The following is a 16,006-nucleotide window of genomic DNA, read 5'->3' as shown; positions in this document are numbered from 1 at the left end:
ACTGTCCCATCTTGCAAAATCCAGGAAGCTTGACAGCCTTCCTTCATTTTGTCCTGTCTCTATTCTTTTCGTTTCAAACTGGCAGTGTTTCTGCTCATACAATCCTATAAGCTCTTTCTCCAGTGACAGTACAGCCACACCGTTGGCGTTCTCTTCAGAACATGCTTTCTCAGTTTTTGCAACATGCATAGGCTGAGAATTTTCCAAATCTTCAAGTTCTGGTTCCTTTTTTGCTTAACAATTCCTTCTTCGATTCACATATCTCCTCTACAGTTTATATAAGCAGTCAGGAAGAACCAAGCCACGCCTTCAACACTTCGCTTAGAAACCTCCTCGGCTAAATGTCCAGCTTCATTGCTCACAAGCTCTACCTTCCACAAAGCCCTAGCACACAGTTCAGCCGAGTCCTTTGCCACTTTGTAATAAGGATCACCTGTGCTCCAGGTTCAACAGCATGTTCCTCATTTCTGTCTGAGGCCTTACCAGAATTGCCCTTAATGTCCACCCTTCTAGAATGCAGCTTGAAACTCTTCCAGCCTCTGGCCATGACCCAGTTCTATAACCTCTTCTACCTTTTTAGGGATTTGTTGCAGCAGCACCCCACTTCTCGGCACCAAAATCTGTCTTAGTCAGCCATAACAAAATGCCATACACTGAGGGGCTTAAACTATTGGACATTTATTTTCTCACAGTTCTGGAAGCTAGAAGCTCAAGATCAGCATGCCAGCATGGTTGGTCCCGGTGAGGACTCTTCCTGGCTTGTAGACTGGCCACCTTCTCCCTGTCCTCACATTCAGAGCATAACATACACTTACCATCCCCAGCAATCTCACTCGTAGACATTTATCCAAGTGAAATAAAACTTAACATTCACACAGAAACTGGAACACAAATGCTTAAAACTTTTTGTTCATCATTACCCAAAACTGGAAACTACCCAAACATCCTTTGAAGGGGACCAGAATATGCCACCCCAAAATATGCCACTTTGGCACAAGGATTATTTTGAACTGAAAGCAATTGAGAAACAACAGACGCTGAAAGAAACCTTCTCGGAACTCCCCTTATCTGACTAAGAGCAGAAACTTCCGAGAGATGGCCTGATAAATTCCCTTTCCTGGGGGAGTTTTATGGCCATGGAGAAGCTGGAAAGTCACCACCAAGATGGGCCCGCACAAACAAGCTTTACTAAATAACCCTTATCTTCCATTCATTCCTCCATATATTTACCTTCCCACAATCTACCACTCCTGGAGGCTTAAACCATTTTTCCTTTGTCTTGTCACTTCTCCACAAATTTATCACCCTTTTGCTAACATGATATATAAACTTCCAGGTCTGACTGCCTCTTTGGGGTTTTGAGTTCTGTGGGGACTCCCCTTATGCTGATGAAATAACCCTTTTTGTCCTGTTAGTCTGTCTTTTGTGGGTTCAGTTTGCAGGGTTCCAGCTACTGAACCTAGGAGGAAAGAGGAAAAAGGTTTTTTTCCCCCCATCCACCTCCAATAGATGAATGGATGAACAAATTATGATACATTCATACAATGGAATACTACTCCACAACAAAAAAGAATGAACTGCTGATACGTGCAACAATGTGCTTGAGTATCAGACACCTTATGTGAAAGGAAAGAAGCCAGACTCAAAGGGCTACATACTGTATAATACCATTCATGTGACATCCTGGAATAGGGAAAACTTATAAGAACAGAAAGCTGATAAATGGCTGCCAAAGTCTGGGAGTAGGGGAGGGGATGACCTCAAAGGGCAGAGGGAGTTTTTCGGGGTGAAGGAAATATTTCGCATCATGGTTGTGGTGATGACTACATGGCTGTGCACTTGTCAAAACTCATTGAATTGAATACATTTAAAAGGTTAATTTTACTGCCTATAAGTTATAGCTCAATCATTTTTTAAGATGAGGGTAAAAGAAAAATGGCACAATGCCAAGCAAATTTTAAAAAGTCTATTCACATCCTGTGGAACTATTTTCACATCCCACGGAACACAGTTTGTAAATGGGGTTGGAAATCATACAGGAAGCATTTAGACTATTAACCAAGATCCATCATTTATTCATTCATCTCACAAATATTTGGTGCGCGCCCACCATATGCATTGTCCTAGATGCTGGGTCATGTAAGGGCAAACGTAAATTAAAAATAAGAGGCTTAGTTCTCCCTGTTGAAAATCAGGGAAGAGACATTTCTCCTTTGTCCTTGTTCTTTCGGAATTTCTTTCTCTGTCGTTTTCAAGGCTATGGGGGAAAATTCAGGGAAGGAGATCAGGGGATGTGCAGAGTAGGAATTTGTCACTGTTAATACAGTGGTCGAAGAAAACCTCACTGAGAAAGTGAAATTTCAGCAAACACTTGAAGGAGATGAGGAAGAAAGCTATGAGGCTATCTAGGGGAAGAATGTTCCAGGTAAAGGAAACAGTAGGTGCAAAGGCCCTGAGAGGGGTGCCCACCTGACCCCTCCATGTGAAAATCCCTGGGAGAAGGTATTGGACATCTGAGAGCTGGGCCCCCCTCTGCAGATTATTTCTGCCATATGAGCCTGTTTTCTTTATCTGTTAAATGAAGGCATTCACCAAGGAGGTGACCCACCTCTCTTCCATTCGAACCTTGGATTCTGAATGCTCAAACTCCACCGTCTCCTCTTCCTTTGAGACTGTCACTTGCTGATGTGCCCATCTGACCACTGCCATGCTCGCAAGCCCAAGAGCCCCCCTTTCGCCATCCACTCCTAATAGCTTGGAGGAGCCTGACCTTTGCTTATGTTTCTCTGCTTTTGATTCTGCTATGGTGATGCCATTTCTTCAGCATCTTCTCTAAAGAGGCTCAATCATCCTACTGGTTTGAAATCATCCCCATCCCTTCATCCCATAATGGTTCATTCAAGAAGCCTGAAAAACACTCTCTTTCCTCAATTCTGAGATGCCATTAATTGTAAGATGCTCTATCGATGAATAGAAACCTTTCAGTAGGAGAAAGAAAGGAAAGAAGGAAATGAGAGAAGTCAGAAAGAAAGGAGGGAGGGAAAGAGAGAGAGAAGCTAAATTCACTGTGCATGTTCTCAAATTACTTTAGTATTCATTTATCTCTGCAATTATGTGCTGCTATTGCTTTCCTATATACCAGCAATGAACAGTGGAATTTGAAATTAAAAATACCATTTACATTAGCACCCCGCAAAATAGAAAACTTAGGTATAAATCTAACATAATACAGACATGATCTATTTGAGGAAAACTACAAAACTCTGATGAGAGCTATCAAAGAAGTCCTAAATACGTGGAGGGATGTTGCATCTTCATGAATAGAAAGACGAATATTGTCAAGATGTCAGTTCTTCCTATCTTGATCTATCAGTTCAACACAGTCCTGACTAAGATCGCAACAAGTCATTTTGTGGATATTGATAGACCGATCCTAAAGTTTACAGGGAAATGCAAAAGATCTGGAATAACTAACACAATATTGAAGGAGAAGAGTGAAGTTGGAGGACGGACACCACCCAATTCCAAGACTTATTATGAAGTTACAGTAATTGAGACGGTGTGGCATTGGCGAAAGAACAGACAAGTAGATCCAGAACAGGGTAGAGAACCCAGAAACAGATCCTCACAAATATAGTTAACTGATCTTTGACGCGGAGCAAAAACAATATAATGGGGAAAAGACGTAATTTTTTCGACAAATGGTGCTGAAACAATTGAATACCCACATGCAAAAGAATGACTCTAGACCCAGAACTGACACCTTTCACAATTCCATGCTGCTGTTGGTAGCGAAGTTGAGCTCTAGCTTATTTCATTATCAGAGACTAAATATTCTTCCAAATCTTTTTGGACACCCACAGCTATGCACAGCCTCCTGGGAACATGCTCCTTTTCAGCTGTGCTTCAAAGGTTGGCCTCTTTTGCACACTTAATTGACAATACAATTTGAAGGCATCCTGGAGAATTCTCAGGGTTTGTGGCATTTCCTCTTTGGTTAAACTTATAATTTTGTTTTTCCCTTAAACATTAAGCAGTTTCTACTGACCGTCACTAGAAACTTTTGATAGATTTTGGAGCCTGAATACCAGTTTTTGTTATGACGCATGAAGTGGTCACAATGGTTTCCCCCAGCTTTGAAAAATGTTTAATTTACTCTGTGCGATGGGGCAATTTGCAACGCTTGGTATGTGCTAGGCATTCTTATGCACACATGCTGACATCTGTTTGTTTTAATTCAGTAAAGCAGTGTAATCTCTGTGAAGACATTTTCAGTGACCATTAGGGACACAAATCTAAGTCAACAGTGTGTGGTGCCACCAATGTAAACAACGACACATTTGTGGCAAAGCAGATAAAGAGATAATTCTACGCTGGTTAGATTTGTGTGGCCATAGGCAACATCAGCCATGTTGGCGCCTCACTCCTCTGCCCAGCACTTGGTCTCAGATGCCAAGTTCATAAACGTTCACATACGGAAAAACAAAGTAAGTCATCAACTAGAGGAAACATGGCAGTTTTCAAAACTCACAAGACCTTGAGAATTCTATTTAGCTTTTGCAACTGGAGCTGTGTCCACCAGCTAAAAAGTTGTGTCTAGCTCTACCCTTTCTGTCATCCCAGCTGCCCCTCCAGACCCAACCCCAGAGATTATAGAGCTCACATCACAGCTGGGAGGGATAACCCATCTAGAAAGGAAGAAGAAGACAATTGTGGTGCTTATTTTAAGTTTGCTGCCTGAACTACCATTAGGCTAAATTTCTTCTAGGTCAGACTTCATTTCCTGAAGGTTCACCGGCAAACGCATACTTTCATGGTCGTTATGAAGGCTCCCTTTGCTGGGGCCTAGAATGTCATTTGGATTAGGATGGACGTACGGCTATTGTGAAACACAAAATCCTATCTAATAAAGGAATTAGCAATTCATCCTATAAAAGTATTTTGCAGTTTTGTATGATCATGTATGTGGTTATTTTTGTTTGGGGTGTTTTTTGTTTCTTTCTTTTTAATAAAGCGAATAACCTTTTAATGGTGATTACAAACTCTCATACAGCAAGCCCCTCGCTTCCTGTTTTAACCGTAAGAGCTTTGCCTTGCTGCCTCTGAAAAAATTCGCAGCTTTCACAGAAGGAGTGAGTCCTTCTATCTGGAAATAGGTGATGAGAACCTACACAGGAGAGCAAAGCTAAGATGCAGGTGTTTGGAGGGAATTTACACAAAGCTCTGGGAGAAAGAGTCGGTTGGGGGGCGGGGGGCGGACATTCAGGGCCCCTCTCACTCAGCCAGCCCCAGGGTAAGAATGAATGAGAGCTGTGTACGTCTCCAGCAGCCAAGTGCCCCTGCTGGTGCACGGAGCCCTGCAGACCCTGAGCTGTGAGACTAGCAGAGAGGATCGCAGGCCTCTGCTCCTCAGCCCTCCCTCCTCACTGCCAAGTGGCACTTGGTTGCTCGACAGGAAAGAGAAATTTCTCTGTTGGAGCAGCTAGAAATCCTTTCCGCCCATTTCTGGCCATCAAATTCTCCACCGTTATTCCCCCACTCATCACACAAGCTTTCAGATATATCCTACTTATTGGGTTAATTTCTTTTATGGGAAAAGGCCTCATTTTCCATTACTGACTATCTCTATGTGGCACACTTGTGTTGTTGCGAATAATGCATAATCAATCTATAAATTAAAATTGGGGTGAGTTTATTATGAGCCAGATCTGAGGACTATAGCCCAGGGGTTTCCTTCCCCAAGGAAGGAAGCACACCGAAGAAGTGGGGTGTACAGGGTGGTTATATAACATCTTGGAACAAAGAGCATATATCACCTGTGACAGGAATACCTCTTTTACTGCAGTCATGAGATGCTTAGCTAGCACAGCAGGGCGGTGATCAGAAGGTCAGTGGTCACAATGTGAGCACAGCAGGTTGGTAATTAATCCCTAGTTTCCAGGAAGAGCTGCTTATCCTTAAAGAAATGCCAATATGGGGGGAGCTACATCCTTATCTTTAAGGGCATCATTCTTGTCCTGGGGACAGTGTGAATGTTTATAGCAGATGGACATCACGTTTTTTGGAAAAAGAAGATCAGGCAGAATTAGTTTTAAACCAAATGGTTTCCTTATATATGCCAAGATATCCTATTCTTTGGCATTTATTCATCACTCGGAGGACCTGGACTTCTCCACCCGTTGTCAGGACACAGGCTGAACAGCAGTGCAGTCCCGCCAGAACCAGTGGTCCTTCACTGGGGCACTGCTATTGAAAATGAAAAAAGTTCAGTTAGGAGAACAGACACTTAATCTAAATAAAAAGTCAACACTGCTTCACAATGTTATATAAATGCATCTTTTGCATCTGCTTATGTTAAATAGCCATCTCCAAGCATAATCTTCTTAAAATAACTATTAACTTTTTGAAATCGATGCTAATACTTCTTTAGCAGATTTTGTCTACATGTTTTCTTGCGGTCAATGACATCACTACAGTCCCTTGCTGGATAGTAAATGTCTACAAACATTCTGTGCAAATTATAAATTCATCATCAACTTCCTTGAGAATCAAAAAGATAGCAATAAATTTTTCATTAAGCATGCACTTTATTTTTTTTTTTTTTTTGAGGAAGATTAGCCCTGAGCTAACTGCTGCCAATCTTCCTCTTTTTGCTGAAGAAGACTGGCCCTGAGCTAACATCCATGACCATCTTCCTCTACTTTATACATAGGACACCTACCACAGCATGGCTTTTGCCAAGCAGTACCATGTCTGCACCCAGGATCTGAACCGATGAACCCCGGGCCACTGAGAAGCAGCATGTGTGAACTTAACCACTGCGCCCCCAGGCCAGCCCCAAGCATGCACTTTTTTAAAAAAACCACTCCTGTTAAAATAAATAGCGTATTTAGATTATACAGTAAACGACAAAACCTCTGTACCAAGAGCATTCAGGGTACTTTGTACACGCTCTATGGAGGGAGTGCTCAGCTTTGCTTTCTGCACGTATTTCGTGTACAACTAATGTATAATTTCCTGTGTTTCCCACTGACCTTGCTGAATGGCAATGTAATGACATTGGACATCTCACAGGCCATAGCACAGATCACATGGCACAACTGACTGGCACACTGAGTGGCCTGCAGGAGCAGCAGCATCAAATACCTCTCCAGAGGTCTGGAGACTTGAAGGAATTATCCATCCCTAGACACTTGCATCTGAAAGCACTTTGTGTGTGTGTGTGTGTGTGTGAGGAAGATGGTCCCCAAGCTAACATCCATGCTGGCCCCCTGAGAGTGCATTTTATTATAAGCATCCCACATGCTGTCCTTCAAGAGGAGATACTCATAATCCTGTGTCTGGAAAGGGTCTGGGTACACATTAAAGTGAAACTTGTTCTCCCTGCATGTGGATCTCACACAATGAGACAAGAACTTGGAGAAGCGACAATAAAAGCAGAGGTCCACCAGTCTTATCCAGGTTAACTCATTGCAGCCATAAATATGAGTATATGATCGATTTTTCAAAATGATCCATGTTTGTTATATTTTAAAAGAAGATACAGTCTCTATTATTAGGGTATAGTGGTGAATATACATATGCATACGTTCTACCTTATTCTTTACTAAATTATTTAAAACTCTTATATCTTTATTTACTTTCCATTAAACCTGCCATGCTTGGTGTGGTGTATTAAAGTCTCTTATTAGTAATGTATTTCTATCTATTTCTATTCTCATCTCATGTAATTTCTGCTTCATGTTGGGGGTTGCTATATTATTTGGTGCATAGATGTTTATAATTTACCTTCTTTGTGAATTGTGGTTTTCAGCCTTATCTAATACACTTTTTTGTCTCACTTAAAGCTTTTTGGCCTGAATTCCCTTTGTCTGATATCTTGAATCACCATCCTGTTTTCTTATTGTTTTTATTTTTCTGGTGCGTCTTTGCCCATTTCTTTATTTTTGGTCTTTTGAATCACTGTGTTTGAGGTGTCTATTAAATATAACACGGGGTCAGATTTTGCCTTGTGACCCAACTGGAGACTTGGCTCATTTGTTACTATAACAAGAAAAGAGAAGAAACCAGCAAAGTCTATTTCATTTATTGACATGACTCATGTGTTTAGTCTCAAGACTGTCACATTATTTTATAATTACTTCCTGTGTTAGATTTAGTGTATTTCCTTCTTTATTTGGCATATTCTCTTTGCTATTTATTTTTTCATTTCTTTTTGCATTTCAGAATGTTTGCATGTTTGTTCCAGTGTTCTTCGTATTTATTCCATTTATAGTGCCCTTAATCTCTTTTTTTCCTTGCTGAAGATTTACCACCTGGTAGGTCCATTGGTGTTCTTCTCTCTCACTTATTATCTACACAACTGTCAATTTTACTCTTCTCCCTTCTGGTTTCTCTCCCTCCTCTGCTCTTGTTTTTGGTTCTGTTAATTTCACTTTTCCAGAATATTTAATATACAGACACAACTCTTCGATCCATGTCCTCACCACTGTTTTAGTCTTAGATATACAATTAAATATATTACAATACAAATAATATATTAATAGTTAATATAATGTAATAATCTATTGTAATAAGATTACATCATAAAATACATTTTCACCACCAGTCCCATTGATCAAGTTTTCCCAGTTATCTCTTGGTAAGATAAAGCTCACCCTCTAGAAGAGTCTACTGCACATGTCTACAGTATTTCCTGAGTTACTGCCTGTTGAAACTGTTTCCTTTAACCTTGATACTTGAAAGACAGCTTGGCTCACACTCTGCTCTTAAATCTCTTAAGAATGCTGCCCCATTATTGACTGGCTTTATAAGCGGCTCATGAGAAGTCTGATGCCAGTTTAATATTCTTATCCTTATAAGTTATTGAATTGACTGTTTTGCTTGGAAGCCCTGTAGTGGATTGAACAGTGGCCCCAAAAAAGCTACCTCCATGCCCAAATCCCTGGGACATTTGAGTGCTCCCTTATTTGGAAAGAGGGTCTTCGCAGATGTAACTAAGCTTAGGATTTTGACATTGGATCATCTGGATTACCCAGGTGGTCCATAAATTTAACAACAAGTCTTCTTATAAGAGAAAGGCACAGGGAGGTAGATTTGTGAGGGACAGCGGAAGAAACACAGCAGAAGGCCATGTGAAGACGCAGGCAGAGATCGGAGTGATGCTGTCACAAGCCAAGGAATACTCAGAGTCACCAGAAGCTGGAAAAGGCATGGAAGGATTCTCCCTTCAAGGCTTCAGAGGGAGCACAGTCCTGTTGACACCTTGATTTTGGACTTCTGGGCTCCGGCACTGTAAAAAAATTAATTTGTTTTCTTTTTTTTTTTTTGAGGAAGATCAGCCCTGAGCTAACATCTGCCACCAATCCTCCTGTTTTGGCTGAGGAAGACTGGCCCTGAGCTAACACCTGCGCCCATCTTCCTCTACTTTATATGCGGGACACGCCACAGCATGGCTTGACAAGCGGTGTGTACGTCTGTACCCGGGATCCAAACCAGCGAACCCCAGGCCGCCAAAGTGGAATGTGCGAACTTAACTGATGTGCCACTGGGCTGGCCCCAAATTTTTGTTGTTTTAAGACACCAAGTTTGTGGTAAGTTCTTACAGCAGACCTAGGAAATGAACCCAGGCCCTGAAGGTGTGTGTGTGTGTGTGTCTTTAAAGCTTCATAGCTTGCTAGAAAATGTCTCAAAGTTGCTCTTTCTAGATCAATGTTTTCTGGCTATACAGTGGGCCTTTTCAATATGGACATTTGCATTTTCTCTTACTTCTGGAGAGTTTTCTCTGATTATAGTCATGTTTCATGGCTTTGTCTTTCTTCCTCAGGAACTCCTACTATATACGTTGGATTTTATTTGCCTGTCTTCCATTTCAATCTCATCTCTTCAATTCTGCTTGCATCATCTGTTATTTCATGTTTATTCTCTTGGTTGTTTATCTGCCCTTCTTCAATGTTGAAATTGTTCAACGTTCAAATCTATTTTCCTTTGAGCACTTTGTACTTTATTCTTCATTTTTGAAATGCTTTTGTATTTTTCCTCAATTTATTTTTCTAGGTCAATCAACTCTTGTTTCATTTTTTTCTGTTTTGTGCTCATTTAGGGCCTTAGGGTTTAAATTTCTGATTTGGTTTTTTTTTCTAAATATCTCCAATTGTTTGACCAGAGTGACTTCAGTTTGGAATGTTGTCGTGTAGTTTTCTTCTGCTTTGTGGTTGGTTTCGGGGGTAAAATTTCCATCAATTAAACTGTTATGATTCTCATTTTCTACGTCCTTCTAATAGTAGGTCTTTATGGAGATAGGTGTTTTTGTTTTTTCTTTTCCTAGCATTTTGTAGACAGAGTTCCTAACTCAAGAATACCCTCTCCTGCCAGTGCAGTGAAGTGAAACACATTTAGTGAACAGTAAGGAAAGAGGAGTCATCACGTCTTCTCTCTTTCATTTCTGCAAGATCCTCAATTTTCTCCTTAGTTGCTTCTTTCTCTTTGCTGCCAAGTCTGTAAGAGGCACCATCCTTTCTTGGTTTTCCTGCTTCTCCAAGAAGCAATGCTTTCTCGAAGCTGCTGCTTCTGGTCCTGTTGACTTTCAAGCTGCTTCTCTCTAACTGTGCTGCGAATGTGTAACTTGGTCTTGAAAGGTACTCTTTCTCTGGGTGATTTTGTCTATGCTACATCTAATTCTTCCACGCCTCTTTACTCTTTTTCCTGGAGATTTTAAGACTCCTCTCTCCCACACTCTGTACCCAGCTTATAGAGATAAGTGACAGGAGCTCTCTTGGAATTTGGTGTTTATTTCTTTACTTATTGGTAATTTGAAGTTTGTGACATTCTCTGTCTTCTATTAATGCTGAAGACAGGAGTCATGTGTGGTTTCCTTGTGCTCTTGTTGAATTTAAGGGTTGTACGGAGAGATTCAATTTCAGGGGGCTGCACATATCATCCAAACCTGGAAACTCCCTCAGATTAGTGTTTCTCGATCTTTTTGAACCCATTTTCTCTGTTCGTCACACGAACATTGCATACGCTATGAAAATGTTTATAAAATTCAAAATAGATAAAGTAATACAACTGAGAACAAATCAAGGCAATGAGAAAAAGTACCATTTTCTCTCTAGACACAAACTTTCCCCTCCCCAGATTCTGATGAGTAAAGATTTCCTCATCCTTTCCTCCAAATCACTGAACTGAATAATTTTCAGAGCCATTGTCTTAGTCAGTTGGGGCTGCAACAACAAACTCCCATAGCCAGGGAGGCTTACAAACAACAGAAATTTACTTCTCACACTTCCGGAGGCTGGAAGTCCAAGATCAAGGCACCAGCAGATTTGGTGACTGGTGAGAACGCGCTTCTGGGTTCAAAGCTGGTCATTTTTTCGCTGTGTCCTCACATGGTGGAAGGGAGAAGGGAGCTCTCTGGGGTCTCTTTCATAAGGGTAGTAATCCCATTCATGAGAGGTCCACCCGGTGACCTGATCACCTCCAAGTCTCCATCTCCTAATGCCATCATATTGGGTGAATAGGCTTCAACACATGAATTTTGGAGAGACACACACGTTTCGTCTCAGCAACCATAATGTTGGATCAGGATATTTTGTCACAGTTGTTTTGATGCAGAAACACTTTAATACCTCTGAATTTATCCCTTTTGTAATACCTTTGTCCTCTCTTTTTCTTACTTAACTTTTTACAGTCTGTTCTATCCATTTTAAACAGTATTGGCTCACACTCAATATCCATTGTCAATGATATTATTCATTACATCAATGATATAATCATATGAGAAAGTGAATAACAAATAATGAGAGAGCTGCTCCTTCCCTCTTCCTTCTGCTCTTATTTAGTGGCATTCTTTCCATTTTGCCAGAACGTGTAATGTTTATATACCATTATTTCGATCATGTCCCCATCCTTGTTTTAGTCCTCACTACACAGTTAAGTATATTGAATTTTCATCATCAATTCTTGTGCTGAAATTTCCCCAGTTACCTTTTGCTGAATGCAGCTCATCCTGGAAGAGAGTTCTCTAGAGGGGCGTGTGTGTCTGTGGTATTTATTCCCTGCAGAGTCTTCAAGGTGAGTGAAAGGAGCAACCTCAGAGAAGCCTTGCTTCTGGACGAGAATAAGACACATAGAGAAGCAGTGGTGCCCCTTGTAGACAGTGAAGAAAAAGAAGGAGGCAAGAGGGGAAAGTTTGAGAATCTTGATGGAATTAAAGAAATACACTTTTACATTATAATGGCCACCCTATAATGAAAAAATCTGTTTTTATGATCCAATTGTAATTCGAATGTCCCAAGGTTTCCCAGCCTGTAGGTACAAATGATGCCATGTTAAAGCACAGACTAGCTGTCCTACGCTTGAAAGTCCAACCTATGCAAGCTCAGGAACTCAACAGCACATCCTCCTGCCACCACGACCACCCATTTTCAAGGTCCCCTCCACCCCCAGTACCTTAGATTCTCTGCTTTGTGTATCAGTCCACTAAGGACACTTCTTCCATCCCTGGCCTTGGAGCTCCTACTTCCCTGGGCCCGCTGCCGGCTCCACTCCCTTGCTACTTTTAGCCAAATTCTCATTCCTTGGCTAAGGCTGCTGCACGCTCTACTGATGCAATTCTGCTCCAGAATGTCTGGGAACTCCTACTGGTCACCTGCCTCTGCCCTGGTTCTCATCATTCTACTTGATCTGCCACCTGGGCTCAGGGCCCTGCCCATCCAACCACTAAGAAACAGCCAGGGAAATGAGAAACCTCCGTTTAATGAGGGTGACAGGGTCCTGAGCTGGCAGCTCGACATGCCCTCAGCCACTGTCTCCTCAGGGTGGCTAGGTGTCTTTATGGGCTCCAGCAATAGCCTTGATCCTACTGAGAATAGCTCCTGCTCCTTTCAGAGTATTATTGGCTCCAGCTGGTCCCATCCTCACGCTCAATTATCTTCCCAGAATCTAGTCTCCCACACCGTCTTCTAGCTCTTTTCCCAGGAGGCTTCTCAGCCCCAGTGTTAATCCGTTTGGGCAAATAGATGCCCTGGAAGGGAGCACTCACACACCCGGCACATGTTTTGGCTCTGAGAAAACATCTGCCCTCCCAGCCCCCTTGCCCAGGTCATGAACTAGGATAGTGTTCTAGGAGAGGGTAGGAATATCTCAAGAAAGCACAAAAGCTGAATGGTTTGTTAGTCCATTTTAGAAGGATGTTGAAACACACCTAGTTTCGAAATTAGAGTCGAAATGTCATGCCTCCCATGAGTCTGGTGGGAATTCCAGTGCAAACCGGGCTATGACGGAAATTACATTGCTGACCCTGAATGAAGCTAATTAGAAGCATCTCAATAATCAAAAGTTAATTTAATTCCCCCCTTTATGAGGCATTTAAAAAGTTTGTTTGAGTCTATGTTGTTAAAAATAAAAGTAACTAGCAGCGGGTTCTGATCCCCTTCAACTTCTACCAGAAAGGAATACAGTGTTTTCTTAGCTCCTTCTAAGCCCACTCAATAATAGAATTAACCTTGCACAATAAAAGATGGCCGAGGATCAAGGGGAAAAAAAGACCTACTAATTTTGGCTCCATAGAACTTGGGGTCACATGTTTGAGCTCTGGGAGCCTCAGTGGCAAATCCTTGAATTAATGTAAGTCTAAGGGGAGGATGGGTAATTTGGAACCAGTGCTCCGTAACACGGGTCTTAGCTATTTTACATATAGATTATATGGTTGATAAAACTGAGCACACACAATGAGCCCCATGCTTTCAGAGCATTATCTTATTTAATTCTTACCACATCCTTGAGGGTAGGATGTTAATACCCCATTTTATACACAAAGAAACCACCTCTCATAGATATTAAGAGATTGTCCAAAGTCATCAGCAAGTAAGAAGGAACTGAACTCAGGTTTATCTCACTTCAAAACCTAACCTTTTCCCACTGCACGATGCTGCCTCCCACACACACTGGAGTGTATTGGATGCAGATTCCATTCTCTGGATATGCTTACCTTGGATTTCTTTACTTCCTTTGGTATTCTTGGCAAAGAATGGTTTCCTTGAGCTGTATGGATGTTCATTTAAATAGTGCTCAGTATCCATTCCCACCTCCTTCTGGAGGGCCTTTCTCTCCTGCGGAAGGTGGAAATCTAGAACCACATTTCTTAGTCTTTCTCAAAGCTTGGCTTCTACCTATGAATTAGGTTCAGTTATACGCACCTGCGTGAGATTAGAAGCCAGAATTGAAGCAGAAGCCGCCTTCCCACGGATTTGGTTGTAACCATTGGCAAACGTGATTGTGAGACATTGGGACTTTTTAAAGCCGAGTCTTAACGTTCAGTCACTAATTTAATGGGTGTCAAGAGACAGATAGGGTGGGAGTGACAAGGCCTTCCGGATTCTCAGGTGTCAGCTAAAGCAGCATGTTCCCACAGTCAATACTTCCAGTGACGGCCTCCTGACTTCCGACCTTCTTGCTGGCGGCAGAGGCAGAAGGAACCTCCAGCCTTCCCGACAATGTTGTAAACACCTGCTTCTCTCTATTCGATGCCTTTCTGCTTAAAATAACTCGTGTGGTTTCTGTTTCCTGCGACTGAACCCTGCTGATACACAGTTTTCCCTCTTTCCCACTAACTGCTGGTCTTTGCAACTGCCAACCCTTCAAGTGGTGTTTTCAGCTCTAAAATGAAAGCTTTGAATATCTCCATTGCTCCCTATCTCCCTTATCCGGTTTTATTGTTCTCCATAGTGTTTATTGTCACTCCAAGATTCCTTATTGGCCCAATGTCCACCTCTCCTAGAATTTAAGCTCCATTGGAATAAGGGCTTTGCTTTGTTCACTTCTGTATGGCTCTGTGACACTTAGAACAGTACCAGCAAACAGTGGGAACTGAATAGATAGTGTCGAATGGATGAATCTACTTTTCCTAACAGAAACTAGTACTGTATTAATGCATTAGTAATAGATTCATCAATAAATACCCTCAATAATGCCTCCTCATGAAGCTTTGACCCAGGTTTAGAAAATCCCCAAAGAACACAAAATGGCACACATTGCCTGGACCGAGGCCTTAAATTTAGGGTGACCAACTCCTCCCCCTGTGTCTGAGACTTTCCTAGTTTTAGCACTCAAGACCCACATCCTGGGAAAGCCTTCAGTCCTGGGCAAACCAAGATGATCGGTTACCCTGATTAAATTCATGAGGTGCTAAATAAAGGCATTTGAATTATATTACTTTAAATCACTCTTGCAAATAAAAGTTTGCAAACACGAATCTTTTAAACCATCCTGCAGTTTCCTTCCCATGTCACAGCCATGCTGCAAATGATCCCTGAAGCCATCAGGTGAAATTTGAGCAATATTTCAAACTGTATTTTACATTTTTACTAAAGTTCCTTTTCAGCCTATACCTTGAACATGTTAGGGTTCAGCCTGTGAAATCTCTTCTGTATTTCCTAGTTACGTTAAAAATACGATACAGGAGCTTCCTAGAGAAAAGATGCTACAGCATCTATAGTTAGATCCTAGATCCTGCAGAGAAGGCGACAGAAGTCTAAGATTCTAATTTCGTTGGGAGACAGAAGAGTAAACTGCGGAGATCTATCAGTGTTAACTCTAAGAGCGAATAAAGACTTAGCCTTCACCAACCACAAGACTCACCCTTCTAGCTGCTAACATTGTTCTGAAGCTTCAGACAGCGAGTTCAAGCATCACTTGCATATTCGAAGTGTCAACGCCTTTGAACTGGTGCATTAGAGAGAATTTGGAGAATAGCAACATTCTCAGATCTACCACCCAAGTTCCCGGCAGTTGGAACCTCTTGGGGATTCTTGCTCCCTGATGATTCATGTGGATGGATGTTTAGGTGTTTAGATTTTAAAATGTTCTTCTCAACCGAAACTGAAACTTAAAGAGATGCTATCACCCTGGAATTATTTTTGCACCTGCGAAAACAGTTGTGTTACTAAAATCAACTGTTTTCGCACCACGGGCTGTTGCATGTGACGGTGGTGTTTCGCCAGCCACG

General features: G+C 41.7%; 1 long non-coding RNA gene across 2 annotated transcripts; it reads right to left on the bottom strand.

Annotated features, from left to right (window-relative positions):
* Positions 1-5,670: 5,670 nt before the first annotated feature.
* LOC139042276 (uncharacterized) lies at positions 5,671-15,826 on the bottom strand. Of its 2 annotated transcripts, none has more exons than XR_011498822.1 (4): positions 15,640-15,826; positions 13,991-14,111; positions 11,986-12,147; positions 5,671-6,246 (listed from the first exon to the last, which is right to left on the bottom strand). It is a non-coding gene; the product is annotated as an uncharacterized lncRNA (long non-coding RNA). The 2 variants fall into 2 exon arrangements; XR_011498821.1 differs by lacking the exon at positions 15,640-15,826 and adding an exon at positions 14,199-14,444.
* Between the last annotated feature and the right edge of the window lie 180 nt (positions 15,827-16,006).

This window comes from Equus asinus, chromosome 27, assembly GCF_041296235.1.
Source record: "Equus asinus isolate D_3611 breed Donkey chromosome 27, EquAss-T2T_v2, whole genome shotgun sequence".
Classification (NCBI taxonomy): Eukaryota; Metazoa; Chordata; class Mammalia; order Perissodactyla; family Equidae; genus Equus; species Equus asinus.
The sequence above is the reverse complement of the archived record's forward strand: the minus strand, read 5'-3'. Positions and strand labels throughout refer to the sequence as shown.